The sequence below is a fragment of the Euprymna scolopes genome, chromosome 17 (genome assembly GCF_053919585.1).
Source record: "Euprymna scolopes isolate OS-2025 chromosome 17, ASM5391958v1, whole genome shotgun sequence".
Lineage (NCBI taxonomy): Eukaryota > Metazoa > Mollusca > Cephalopoda > Sepiida > Sepiolidae > Euprymna > Euprymna scolopes.
Window position 1 is genome coordinate 66878099 of NC_136498.1, and position 13729 is coordinate 66891827.

The 13729-nt window shown below is 33.9% G+C and overlaps 1 protein-coding gene across 2 annotated transcripts in view; it reads left to right on the plus strand.

The window, feature by feature from the left end:
• The window catches only part of LOC145296766 (adhesion G protein-coupled receptor L3-like), a 183514-nt gene that overhangs the window by 91672 nt on the left and 78113 nt on the right, over positions 1 to 13729 (plus strand). The gene's annotated exons all lie outside the window — the stretch shown is intronic.

The window sequence follows — 13729 nt, forward strand, 5'->3', positions numbered from 1 at the left end:
ATATATATATATATATATATATATATATATATATATATATATATATATTAGTATACTTGAGCAGCATTTTGCTCTAACGCATGTTTCATTGAAGAGCAGGGACAATTTCGATTTTCTTTTTAGTTTTTTTGTTTTGTTTTTTGTTGTTTTTTGGGGGTTTTTTTTGTTTTTGTTTTTTTGTTTTTTTTGCAATCCATTTTTTATTTTTGGCGGGCTAGTTGTATTCGAGTGTAAAAAAGATTTGCCTTAGACGCGAACGTTTTCGACTTCCATAAGTCGTCCTAAAGCGACTGACAAATTACAAATTGAAAAGACGATTAAAATCGTTTAAAATCGTTAAAAGTACTTAAGCGTTTCTTCCTTTTCATCTTGAACCTGATTGATGTTTTTTTTTGGGGGGGGAGTTCATACAGATTAGTAGAGCTTCAATGATTGGGAGACGTAGATCACAGTGTGAGACGGCTAAAATGGCGGTGTATTTAATGATTATATTCCTAAATTTAGTTTTGGGGGTGTCGTGCTGTAAAATGTTGGTAAATGGAGCTATTCGGGGAAGATAGATGGAATGCTACTCGGCGAGAGATACTGGCTCTAGTCAAGCGGATGTACGTGTTATTTTTAGAAAAAATATTCTCCTACAGGGCATTTAAAAACGTACACGGCATTTCTACCACTATTTTCAATGCACATTTTTAATTCAATGACGCATCTCTCCTTCTGATGTTCGTCTATGACAGGGGTTGCATTCTTAGAGTCTCACACAGTAAATATCATCAACAAAGAAATGAAACTTTCAGATCATGAATACATAAGTTCAGTAATTATAACAATGCATCCTATTTGATTTATTCGAATGAAAAAAATAGGAGGCCACTTTTTTTTTTAACACGCCCCCCTGTATATAGTAAGTTGAGTTTTCACAGCATTATAAAATTATTGAAGTTACTAATAGACCCCCAAAAACACTCTAGCGCTCCTTTGTCTTCGAATACTTACCCTGTGTGGGCAGTAAGTAGTATGTTCTCTAGTTTCCTCGGATTACCAGGTCGTTTGCCTCTCGCTCGAAGATGATTAGGCGTCGAATCGAAAATTTTCGTTATACCTACGTCAATATTTGTAATTTTCACACAAAAAAGATAATAAAAATCGAAAAAAACATTTTAATTGTTGTTTTAAATAATGCTTGTTTATTTTTTTTAATTACTGTCTAAATACACACACCACATATATATATATATATATATATATATATATATATATATATATATATATTATCCATCTTTACTATTTGCAGCTGTGTTCCAAAGCCGATAATAACCAGTTAATTAACGTAGAAGCGAATCATATACGTAAAAATGTATAAACATGCACACATACCTAAATTCAGATATCAGGTTGGATATATGTACTTAGCCATTTAAATATTTATGTATATATAGATAAATTAGTTATATATAAATACATAAAATAGTTATATATAAATAGATTACATATGTGTATACATATGTGTGTGTGTGTACATGTTCCTAAAATTTGAGTGATAATGCATTTGTAAAAGTAACTCTCTAGAGTTCAGGGGAGCTAACTGATACAAATAATACAATTATCGCTTAGAAATAACAAAAAAAACATTAGCCATAAGATATTTAATACCAATTCGTTTAGCTTTACATAAACTATCGAATTTCGTAGGTTCCTATCTATATATCTATTAAGGTATATTAATATATTTGTATGTGCGTATCTCTGTACGTGTATACATACATATGTACGCCTTAGGATCAAATTAAATGTTTAGCAGAAATGGAAGTGGAAGTCGACATTCAAGAATTATGATGACGTCTAGCAATGGATCTGATTACCACTTCGGGTTCCTGTGTCATTTGCCTTGCAAAAGAAAAAAGAAAGAAAGAACAAAAAAGAATAAGGTTTTCTTCTACAGAAGACCACAGACCTAGTGTTCTTGCTTTAACTTCGATAAATTGTTACATCCAATCCTCAAGAGTCCTTGGCTTTCAAGACTGCATGAAAATAGACCAGTTGAGAAAGAAATCTCAGCTTTCAACAGTTTGCTTCCGATTTAAACCAGCCCCAATTTTCTCTCTCTTTTGTTTCTTTCATCCCTAATGAGAACACACACACACACATACACACACACACACACATTCACACACACACACACACGCACACACACACACACACTACATAGTACCTGTGCAAATTATGTCCCTGATAGTAACCACCTACATCAAAATGGCACTGTGCCTTGTTTCGGGTGAAAATTCAATTTTTAAAAAATATGCACTATGCATATATTATTAATTTTTCAGAAAAAAATGATACATCATTTATTAAAATATAATATTTTATTAGTACTTTTAACAAATCGAAGTATATATGTCCTTTCAATAACAAATATATTGTTTGTTTATTTTATATTAAAGTTTCCATTAAGGTGCGGGGGATCCTGCTCCAGTTTTTGAAGATGGCTACACGAAGTTCATTTTTTGCTGAATATTGTTTGCCATTTCTATAAACCTCTCTTCTCATCCATCCCCAAACATTTTCAATTGGGTTCAAGTCGGATGAGCATACAGGATGTCCCAAGTGATTGACTCCATTTTCTTGTAGACAGCTCAAGGTCCGTCTTGCAGTATGGATTGCAGCATTATCCTGTTGGAATAACCATCCATTCCCACATGACCCTCCATCATCAAAGATGCTTTTTGTAGCATGCTAAAATAAGCAGCTGCTGTCTGACGACCCTGCACCACCTGGAGCTCCATCGTCACTCCGTAAGAAAAGGCACGCCATACCATTACGGACCCTCCACGTGGAAAATAGTTCAAGGGACATGTTTTTGTCATGCCAATATCGCTGTAAGCCATCAGGACCATCTAAATTGATTTTTTTCTCATCAGAAAGCAGGACTTTCTTCCACTTCTCAACGTCTCAAGTTTGGTAATCACGACCAAATATTAAGTGTTCCACTTTGTGACGTGGAAGCAATCGAGGAATTTGTTTACGCTTTTTATTTACCATGCTATTTTGTTGTAAATGTCGTCTGATGGTTATTGAACTGCAATCAGCATCTGTAACCGCCTTAATTTAACTAGAAGAAAGTCCTCTGTCATTCATAACAACCCGTCTGATTCTTCTACTTAATGCAGGAGAAATTTGTGGTGGGGGGTCTGCCAAATGATTTTGCTTTTCCATAATTCTCAGTGTTTTTTAGAAAGTTGCGAATAACAGTTTTACTGCGATTTACCTTAGCTCCTATCGCTCGCTGTGACAAACCTTGTTTATGGAATCCTAGAATTCGAGAGCGCTCAACTTCGGTTAGTTTTCTTGCTTTAAGCATAGTAACACCTTTACACAGTAATTGTTAATCTCTAACTGAAATAAAAAGCATAAGAATTACCATAAATCTAATAATTAATACCCTTGGTCTTATAATTTTGATCATGTGTAAAAAGCCGAATTAATAAAAATGCAAATTCTTAGCTAAAATTTTTGGAATGTACCTTTTTGTTTCCATTACCTTTTAGATTGTAGTATTAGTAACCTTAAGTTCGAAGAGTTTAAAATCTATCTTTAAAAAAGGTTTCTTTTTAAAGATTTTGAAGTGGTCTTAAATTTTTGATCAGCAGTCAGCAGTGTGTATATATATATATATATATATATATATATATATATATATATATATATATATATATATATATATATATATATATATATATACGCAATCATCAGTTCAAGGGGTGATAATTATCATTGGTTGAGAGATTCGAACTCAGTCACAAAGCCACAATTTCCACCGAACTATTTCCAATGGGTCGCATGCAATAGCTATTGTATTTGACTATTAAATAATGCAAAGGGTTGATATGGCGTAGAAGTGACAGCCACAAGCAATACTCCCATTTTCATCATATCTCTCTGATGGTCCTTAAGTGGTCAAGAAAGACTAGACATAAGACGAGCCTTCCTGTTTTGTCTGTGAATATCCACTGACCGGAACTTACTTTTTTTTATTTATATATTTATTAATTTTAATGAGGGTGAAATGTTGACAGCTAAGAGGTCAAGTGAAAGGACAACGCCCGATTCTAATTGGGTTCTTCAAGGACCTTGGGGGGGGAGGCTTGTAGGGCTTTTTTTCTTTTTGTCGGGCATTTTTTTATGTTGCTGCCTTTGCTTGCCCTTATAACGTATACCACAATAATGCTTCAAAACACTGGTACACAATTTCACGCCCATCTTGCTGGCAGGGTGACTCAAATATACACAAAAAAATTAGAGAGTCCAACTTCTTACAGAGTTGGGGGGTTTTTTTGTTGTTTTTTTTTTGGTTATTTTTTTGCGTTTATTCATCTCTGTGGAGAATCTGGCATTGAATGCCAGCTCCATACAGAAAGAGCATTCTGGTCTGCAAAAATTTTTGGACATTCTTCAGTAGGGACGCCTCAGGTGATTAGCAGTAAATTAACCCCGTCTTAAAGATTGAAAAGGTCAAATCTGGGAGATTGGACCTCCTATGACGGCAGAAGACCATACTTCAACCAACAGTAAAACAAACCACCTGCATCATTTCTATATTTGGTACGTATATCTCTTTGGCAGTGACATGTTTTAACACTGGTAGAAATCACGTGTAATTGTGAGGCAAGGGTTGTGCAATCTCCAACCATACTCTCCTGAATCGGCACTGCTTGATTCTAATAGCAAGGAGAAAGTGCTAGATGACTCAAAACAATGCCGAGATAAGCGGAGAGCACATACATCACCTGGAATTCACAAATAATCATTCATTTTAGTACCAGGTTCAACGTTGCTTATTATAACAGTAAGCTAACCCCTATCTTAAAGGTTGAGTAGGCAAAACCTAGAAGAGTGGGCCTCCTGTGACGGCAAAGGACCATACCTTAACCAATAGAGAATAACTCACATGTATCATTCCTATATTTGGTATATATGCCTCTTTGGTAATAACACGCCTTAGCACTGGTAGAAATCGGTCGAACATCGAAGTATCAAACTCATATTTGAGAATAAACAAGGCAATAATACACATGCCACATCTTCAGAAAGGCACTCACTTTGGATGACTATTTTAAGTTGCTGTATACTGTTGTCAAGAGCTGGATGAAGAGGGTGGCTGCGGAAAGGCCACATATGTGGCAGCAGGACATATGTCCGCGTCACAATCCGGGAAAATCTAGCACTTGCTATCTGGCAACGCCACCAGTCCCAACATCTTACATCCTCCAACTTGTCTAATGAGAATCTCATGAACAGTTATGTGAGAGGTTACAGTTGAAAAAAAAACACCAAACGTATCGCTTGCCTAAATAAGGACGATCTCATTAATGTTAGGACGTTTCTGAAAAAAAAAACACAGTGACGGTCGCGTGTTACAGATTCAGATTAAGTACACCTGAAAGCAAGCTTGAGGCTCAAGTGAGCAGTATTCTAAGAGATGCATTTTCAATTTTTAGAATATATCAATTAATAACCAAGATATGACGGTTTTCTTTGCTTTTCAAAAAATTGCCAATTTTTTCTTGAACACCTATTTACTTGCTTTGCCAGGAAACAGAGATCGTGTTTTTTTTTTAATGTGGTGAAAATTCAGCTTCATAAAATTAGGACACTCTGAATTAGAATAAAAAAATAAACATTGTATCAGTTTAGAAGGATTTCCCTTCACTGACAGAGGATAGAAATGTGAAGTGTGGTATTAGAACAGATACTAGACGTGTTTCCTGGACAAACGACAAAGGAGACAAAGGTTGTAGTTATACAAGCAAATGAATTAGTTACAGTTAATATAACGTTGAAAGACCTGTTCACCTTGGAAGTTAAGAAATTTTCCCTATAGTTGATTCGTGAATACTTTAGCATTTCGGGTGCCGTAAACACATAACCTATGTGTATAGATTTTTTTATTACTTGGGGTTACTAATTACCAATGCTCATAGGTCATCAAGATCATAGGGTTAATGAGTAACAGGTAGACGCTTAGACAACACAGTCATGATCAGGAATGGTAGAACTTTGGTAGGGTTTAATTATTTAAGAAGACGGCCCAACAAGGACTTGTTTACATTAAGCTTGAAAACGGTCATGTTGTAGTCAGATGAGAAGCAACCCCACGATACTGTGTAGTATAGATTGAAGCCCAGTCGAGCACCTGCCATGAAAATAACGATAGAGCAGAGATAGATTCGCAATGTCTCTTCTGTGAGACAGAGGATTAACAGAACGCGAACGCGCGTATGGCGGTTATATATAAATACCAAACCATGTGCAAAATGACGTCATGGTAAAGAAAAAATGACTATAAAAGTGTGTGTGTGTGTGTGTGTGTGTGAGAGAGAGAGAGAGAGAGAGAGAGAGAGAGAGAGAGAGAGAGAGAGGTTAGAGATGATGATCGCGCTGGAGACGTGGGTGATGTCACAGCCGTAACGAGAAGTCATGCGTGGCGGGAGAATGAGGAATAAAGGTCTTCTAAAACTTAAAATAGGAGTTAAATTTCTTTCCTCTTTTCTATTCTTTGTCTGCTTTGCGACTCAGTCTGCAACGTGTTGGTTCCGGGAGTCTGCTACGTGGGTGTAAAAGTGTGTAACGTTACATATTTCGAAGATCGCTTTGTATACTGTCAAGGCAGGAAAGGATACTCTTAGCAGCTCCTCTCCAGATGCGGTAACAGTACTCCTGTATAGGTAGTCGAGTGCGTCAGGAATAAGATACTGTTTGGAGCGGTATAATGATCCAACCATTCCCCCAGCGATTTTACCAACGGATCTAATGCAAGTCTTCATGAGTAAAGGTTAGACCCAGAAGCTTTGTATTTCAGGTTCGATCTGCTTCCCCAAGACGAGAGCTGTTCATTTCAGTTGAGTCGAAGTGGAGTTCAGAAGTGGTGGTGAAAAGACAGTAGCTTTGTCAAAAACAAAAACTCAATATTGCCGACCATGTTATTTGCATGAACAGTCGAAAACCAGCCAAAGTTTCACAGCAACAGCGACAATGACAAGAGAGTAAAACCGCTGCATTTTGTCGGCAACATGGGTTCACAAAGAAACACAATTCTATAAAATATATGATATTTATATGAAATGAACGGATAAAGATTTACTTATCATAATTTATCGTCTTGGGAACATGGTCACTTTTTTCTGCCTTCGTTGAAATCACAATCTGTTCCATCGACGAAATGTTGCATCCCTCTGCCTGTTCTACAAGTATTTTAATGGTGAATGCTTTGACGAACTACAAGCCTTTGTACTCCTTCGATGTAAATACCCCCGACAAATAATACAAGCAGCAAAATCCCCCCTACACAGTAGAAATCTCTAGATGTAAGAAAGCCTTTTAATAGTTTCTTCCCTAGAACTACTAGACTTTGGAATTCCCTGCCGGGTTCCTGCTTTCTCAACTGTACTGACATGCAGAAGTTCAAGTGCAATATGAACAGACACCTCGCTGCTTAACTCTCTACATAGTATCCCCGTAGTCCCTACATCAAAGTGGCATTGTACCTTGTTTGGGGTGAACATGAAATAAAAATAAAAATAGAAAATAAATAAATAAATAAAGGACTTCTGTGCTGTTATCTCACCATTTCTATAAAAGATGGGTAAATATGTCTCAGTATCAAGAAGGAAGGTTTTGAACCGAACTAGTAAAGTGCGAGTAAAACTGAAGATAAATTCTCCTTCTGTCATTAGGGTTGGTCTATACGTGTTACATATCATAAAATATCGGATGTGAGCACCTGTCGTGCGAGCCGTTGGGCTTAAAAAATGACACAAAGAAGTGCAATTCTAGAATAAGTAAGAGAATTATTAAATAGTGAGATAAATAGATAGAGAGAGAATCCTATAAATCATGAGATTCGAGATAACATTTAATATTCAGCGGACCAGCAATTTACAATGCAATTAAGCAGAACATTCGTATTCTCCTCGTGATTCATTCTGCTGTATCACCTGTAAAAACTACTTTCATATAATCAAAATAGCAATAACACTAGCAAAAATATTATATATATTACAATACAAAAATGCGAGCATGAAAAATAATATGGTTAAGCTTAAACATGGAAAAGCAAAGGACTAGTTATCGAAACTGGAAAAGAAAAGGACAATATATTCTAGTAAAAAATATAATAAATTTATAACTAAAAATATTGCAGCATTAAAAATTTATTATATAATGTTATAAATTAAATTTAAAAAAAATTCTTAATGCCTCAATATTTTAAGTTATAAATTTATTATATTTTTTACTAGAATATCTTGTACTTTTCTTTTCCAGTTTTAACAACTAGTCTTTTACTTTTCCATATTTAAGCTTAACCATATTACTTTTTATGCTCGCATTTTTCTATTGCAATCCATGATTTTACAGGCCTCTAGTAATTTCAATTGTTCTTTGTTTCATTTCAGTCTTAATTTTTGCCCTCATAAACATAACATACACATCTGTAATAACAATATACGGCACTCGCCTGCTTTCAATAAAATCACCCAATTATCTCCCTTTAATGCTTTCATTCTCTCTGGTTCACGTGTTACTTCTCTTTTCGCGAGAGCGGTGAATTGATAGCAACAGTAGTCGCTGAAGCGATGTGGTTGCTATGGAAGCCAGTCATAAAAAACGTCCCTCACCTCCTTACGTTTTTTTGACGATTTTGAACACCAGTAAATTCATCATAACTTTTGTTTTACTGAATGAGAATTAAAAAAAAATTTTCACAATTTAGCTGAGAAGGTGAACTGTAATAATTGTTTGAAATTTAGTCGAAAAATGAGTGAGCGGTGAAGCTTTAAAGCAGTTTTAAATGACTAAAACTGCCACTTAATCATATATTCAAACACTACCATGTTTGAATGATATATATTTCTTCATTTGTCTGTCTGCATCTTTCTACTTTTTTTCGGGAATTACTCGTCCAATCTCGCTAAAATTTTATAAATACATTTGCTATGACAAAGTGCAGTGAACTAAGTATTATGGTTTACGCGCGATGCTCCGTTAGAAATTAAAAGGAATTAATAGATATTAATCACCACAATACAATATTTACGCTAGAAATTTTCTCAGAAACTACTGTATCGATCTGGCCAAAATTTTGTGTATACCTTTCTTATTATTAGATAAAGCAAGTTAAGTATTATGATATCCGTTCTATAAACAGTCGGAATTAATAGGGATTAATTAGGGAGTAGTATTTAATGAAAAAAGTACTAATTTAACTATATTCAACCATGCATTTGGTATATAACACCCATTCTAAGTAAATAGGCTATAGCTTTTTCCGCTTTTAAGTTAATAGGTTCAATGTGTGTGTGTGTGTGTGTGTGTGTGTGTGTGTGTGTGTGTGTGTGTGTGTGTGTGTGTGTGTGTGTGCGCGCGCGAAGTAAAACCTCATATACTTTTTAACTCAAAAAGTTGAAGAGTTACGGCATCTTTAGTGGTACTATTAAAAGGAGCTACCTATTTATTTTCCTACATAGTCACCGCCATTCTGAATGCACTTCTGCGAAGAATTAAATGGCATACCTCTACTTCTGACGAACACCTATGACGGGTTGCTTTCTTAGAGTCTCATACCGTCAATATCTGCAACAGAAAGATGAAACATTCACGTCATGAATGCATAACTTCAGTCATCATAACAATGCAATTTGCAATTCTCTTTGATCCGTTCGGGAAAAATTGGAGGCATTTCTTTTAGAACGCCCCTTGTGTGTATGTATGTGTGTGTGTGTGCATATATATATATATATATATATATATATATATATATATATATATAATTTGAGGTTGCTATTTTTCAAAGGTAAGGTAACTAGTGAAATATAACGAGGTTAATACAAGAGTGCTCAATACCAAAGTAGACCAAGGTACACCTTCAATTTGTCTTTACATAAGAAGTAATGTGTTGCTACACAGTCATGAGCATGTTTCGGTCTTCTAGTATTTAGTTAATAGAGACCTCTTCAGGCAACAATGCTTATATTAAAAAGCGGAATCCTAATCTTATATTTCTTCGTTAAGAATTCCGCTTTTTAATATAAGCATTGTTGCCTGAAGAGTAAATACTAGAAGACCGAAACATGCTCATGATTGTGTAGCAACACATTACTGCTTATGGAAAGACAAATTGAAAGTATATATATATATATATATATATATATATATATATATATATATATATATATATATATATATATATATACACTTTACGCTACAAGCTGTCTTTTTAATAGCAACACATGTGTAGCAACACATTACTGCTTATGGAAAGACAAATTGAAAGTATATATATATATATATATACACTTTACGCTACAAGCTGTCTTTTTAATAGTTTTTTCTTGTTCGTTTAGTGTGAAGGCGGCATGAGTGCTAAAAGTTTTTTTTTATTAACTTATCTCTCGTTCTATCCATCATTTGCCCCTTATTACAACTCTCCGTTTATCTCTCTCTCTCTCTCTCTCTCTCTCTCTCTCTCTCTCTCTCTCTCTCTATCTATCTATCTATCTATCTATCTCCTTCCTTCTTCCTATCTTTTTCCCTCTATGTATCTCTCATTCTTTCTTTTTTCTAAAAGAAAATAACTCGTATCAGTGAGGTCATCAACCCCTTACAGCAAGGGCGAGTGACTTAATGTCGAGCTCACCCTGGTTTATCTTGTTCATGGTCTGAGAGAACAGGGCAATTACTATTTCGACTGATCATTGAGTCCTTGCTTGCAGCTGTTTGATCTTAAGGGTATGGGTGTGCCGTTAACCAAACAGGCACGATAACCCTATTAAACCTTTCGTGATAACAGACATCCCTATCTATCTATCTATCTATCTATCTATCTATCTATCTACGAGATGCCTTCAATAAGTTTCCAGACATTTTTTCGTACAGGCATTAAAAATTGCCGTATACTCTTGAAAGCTATGTTGTTGCTTTACGTCTTATGAGATGACTGACTAATTTTTATGTCTTTTTATTTTTACTTTGATTCTCTCTGAGGAAAAAGTGGTAAAAACTTAAGGATATTTAGAGCTCTATGACCTAATTAAAATAAAACTATGAGCTATTTGCACTATGAACTATTTAAAAAATTGTGTTGTAACAATTATATATATATATATATATATATATATATATATATATATATATATATATATATATATATATATATGTATGTATGTATTACTTAACACATACGCGCTCGGCTGTATAAGACATTTAAACATACTTCACCAACATCTGAAGGAAGGCGTGTCAAGCCTTACCATCGCCATGGTATGTAAAAAAAAATTAACTAGAATATATATATATATATATATATATATATATATATATATATATATATATATATATATATATATATATAACAGCCTACGTGTATTTATTCTAAAATATTTTATGTTTCTATAAAGTGTATTTATAAAGCTTTACTTTGTATTTGGCAATTTTGAAAAAATATTGATTTAAAGTTCGTTTTACTAGTATTGGATATTAATTATCTTCTCTCTCTCTCTCTCTCTCTCTCTCTCTCTCTCTCTCTCTCTCTCTCTCTCTCGCTCTTTCTCTCTCTGTCTATCTATCTATCTATATATATATCTCTTGTCCTACACTTACATACATACATACATACATACATACATACATATATATATATATATATATATATATATATATATATCACAAGTCATTTGGGTTGGAGTAAGTAAATTTTTAAACACTTTGTAGTGAGGTCTTTTATTAAACTGCAAATAACATGGTGCAAGAATAACAAATAAAAGTTGGTTAGTCAGACGCAAAGTTTACTCTTAAATTTTAGAAGATAAGGGACAGTTTAAAGGTCCGTTGGCAGAATGAGAGAAATTAAAATAAAAAATGTAATAAATAGATAAAATGACGATGCAGAAAAACAACGAAGAAAAAAAAAATAAGAAAGAATATAAAAAACGAGAGACGGTAGAAGAGAGTGAAAAAATGAATTCAATTTTAAAAGATATAGAGGGAAGCTATAAGTAATTGCATCCAACAAAAACAGCCTTCTTCGTCACACTGAAAGTGTTTTTGTTTGAAAAGTTATGTTCCGGTCAGTCGACGGAAGTTGCCACCAAATGCTTTAGGAAATACACAACAGAAAAGAGACACTTCGGTCACTTCCGCTCTTCTTGTTTTTGACCAGCAAACAGCTCCCCTTACCGCACCCTTAAGTCCTTTCCTATAATTGAAAATAGTTTTCTTTTTTCTATTTTCTGTTTTTTAACAAACAAACAAAAAGACTCTAGCGTCTGTATCGGCGCAAGTTCACATTTTTCGGCCGGAAGTTGCTCGGGTCCACTTCCGATATGATCAATTTTATTAATAGATTTTGTCGGTTCTGAAGGGAGACGGTGGCACTTGGTAATGAGATGAAACAATTAGCAATGAAAAGAAAATGAGAACTTGAAGTGGATGAAGATCGTGATGACAGTTGCAATATGCGTGCCAGGTTGGTCATTTTTCACGATGACAAACTGGCAATTTTTGTAAGCTGTTTCGTCTAATTCATGGCGCATTCCATTTCTACATTTAGTATTGACTTGAGAGTTACATTGTAAACTTAACGGTATAGCGTATCTTCTCCCCTCTCTCCAGTTCTCTTACTCCCCTATTCTATCTATATATCTATCTATTTGTTTATTTATCTATCTATCCATTTATATAAGTATGGAAAAATCACTAATACAAGTCATAAGAATTCAACATCAACAACCAATCTGTTTACGATTGTTTCTAATATGATACAAATTTTTATTGAAATAAAGTCTCTTCATTAGCACAGGAGTAGATTCCAAAGAAAACATTTTAATAGATAATCAAGACTTAAGTAAGAATGTTTATATGAAAAATCTCGAAGTCATATATATATATATATATATATATATATAACTAATTCACTTAATCACATAAATTAATATGTGAAAGTATAAATTTATGCGTAAACTTTAAGTATTTACTTCAATAGTGCTCAATACATAGGTAGAGCTAGGTAGTAAGTTATAAAATATATATGGCGATTAAGCTACACAGAATATTCCGTTAATCCGTTTAATCTAAGTTAAAATGGGAAGTTCCTGTCCACATGTTCTGTGTAGCTTAATCGCCATATATATTTTATAACTTACTATATATATATATATATGGTGGATCGATTGTTGCTATTCCTTATGCTTAGTTAAGGGCAAAATAGATTCACTGACTGATATAATAAATTAGCTAATGATTTTGTGCTACGAAACAGATACTGTCAAGAATTGTGTCAACTGAAATAGAGGAATAAATTGAAAGGCGGTCAACATCATGAAATTGGAAATATAGGCGTTTGTCATTTATTCATTATATGCTCTGTAATTACATTGAGCTTCCTAAATTAGGATTAGTGTATATAACAAGGAAATATAAGTGAATAAAGAATATTTCCACAGAAATATATATATATATATATATATATATATATATATATATATATATATATTTCTGGGTCAGTGTTTTTCAGAATTAAAGCAACCAATGAAGTTTTAACTAGGTTAATACTAGAGTGCTCAATATCGAAGTAGAGCAAGATATACTTTTCATTTGTTTTGCATGATTAATATGTCGCTACACATTCATGAGCATGTTTCTGTCAGCCAATTATAAGTAACTAGAGACCACTTCT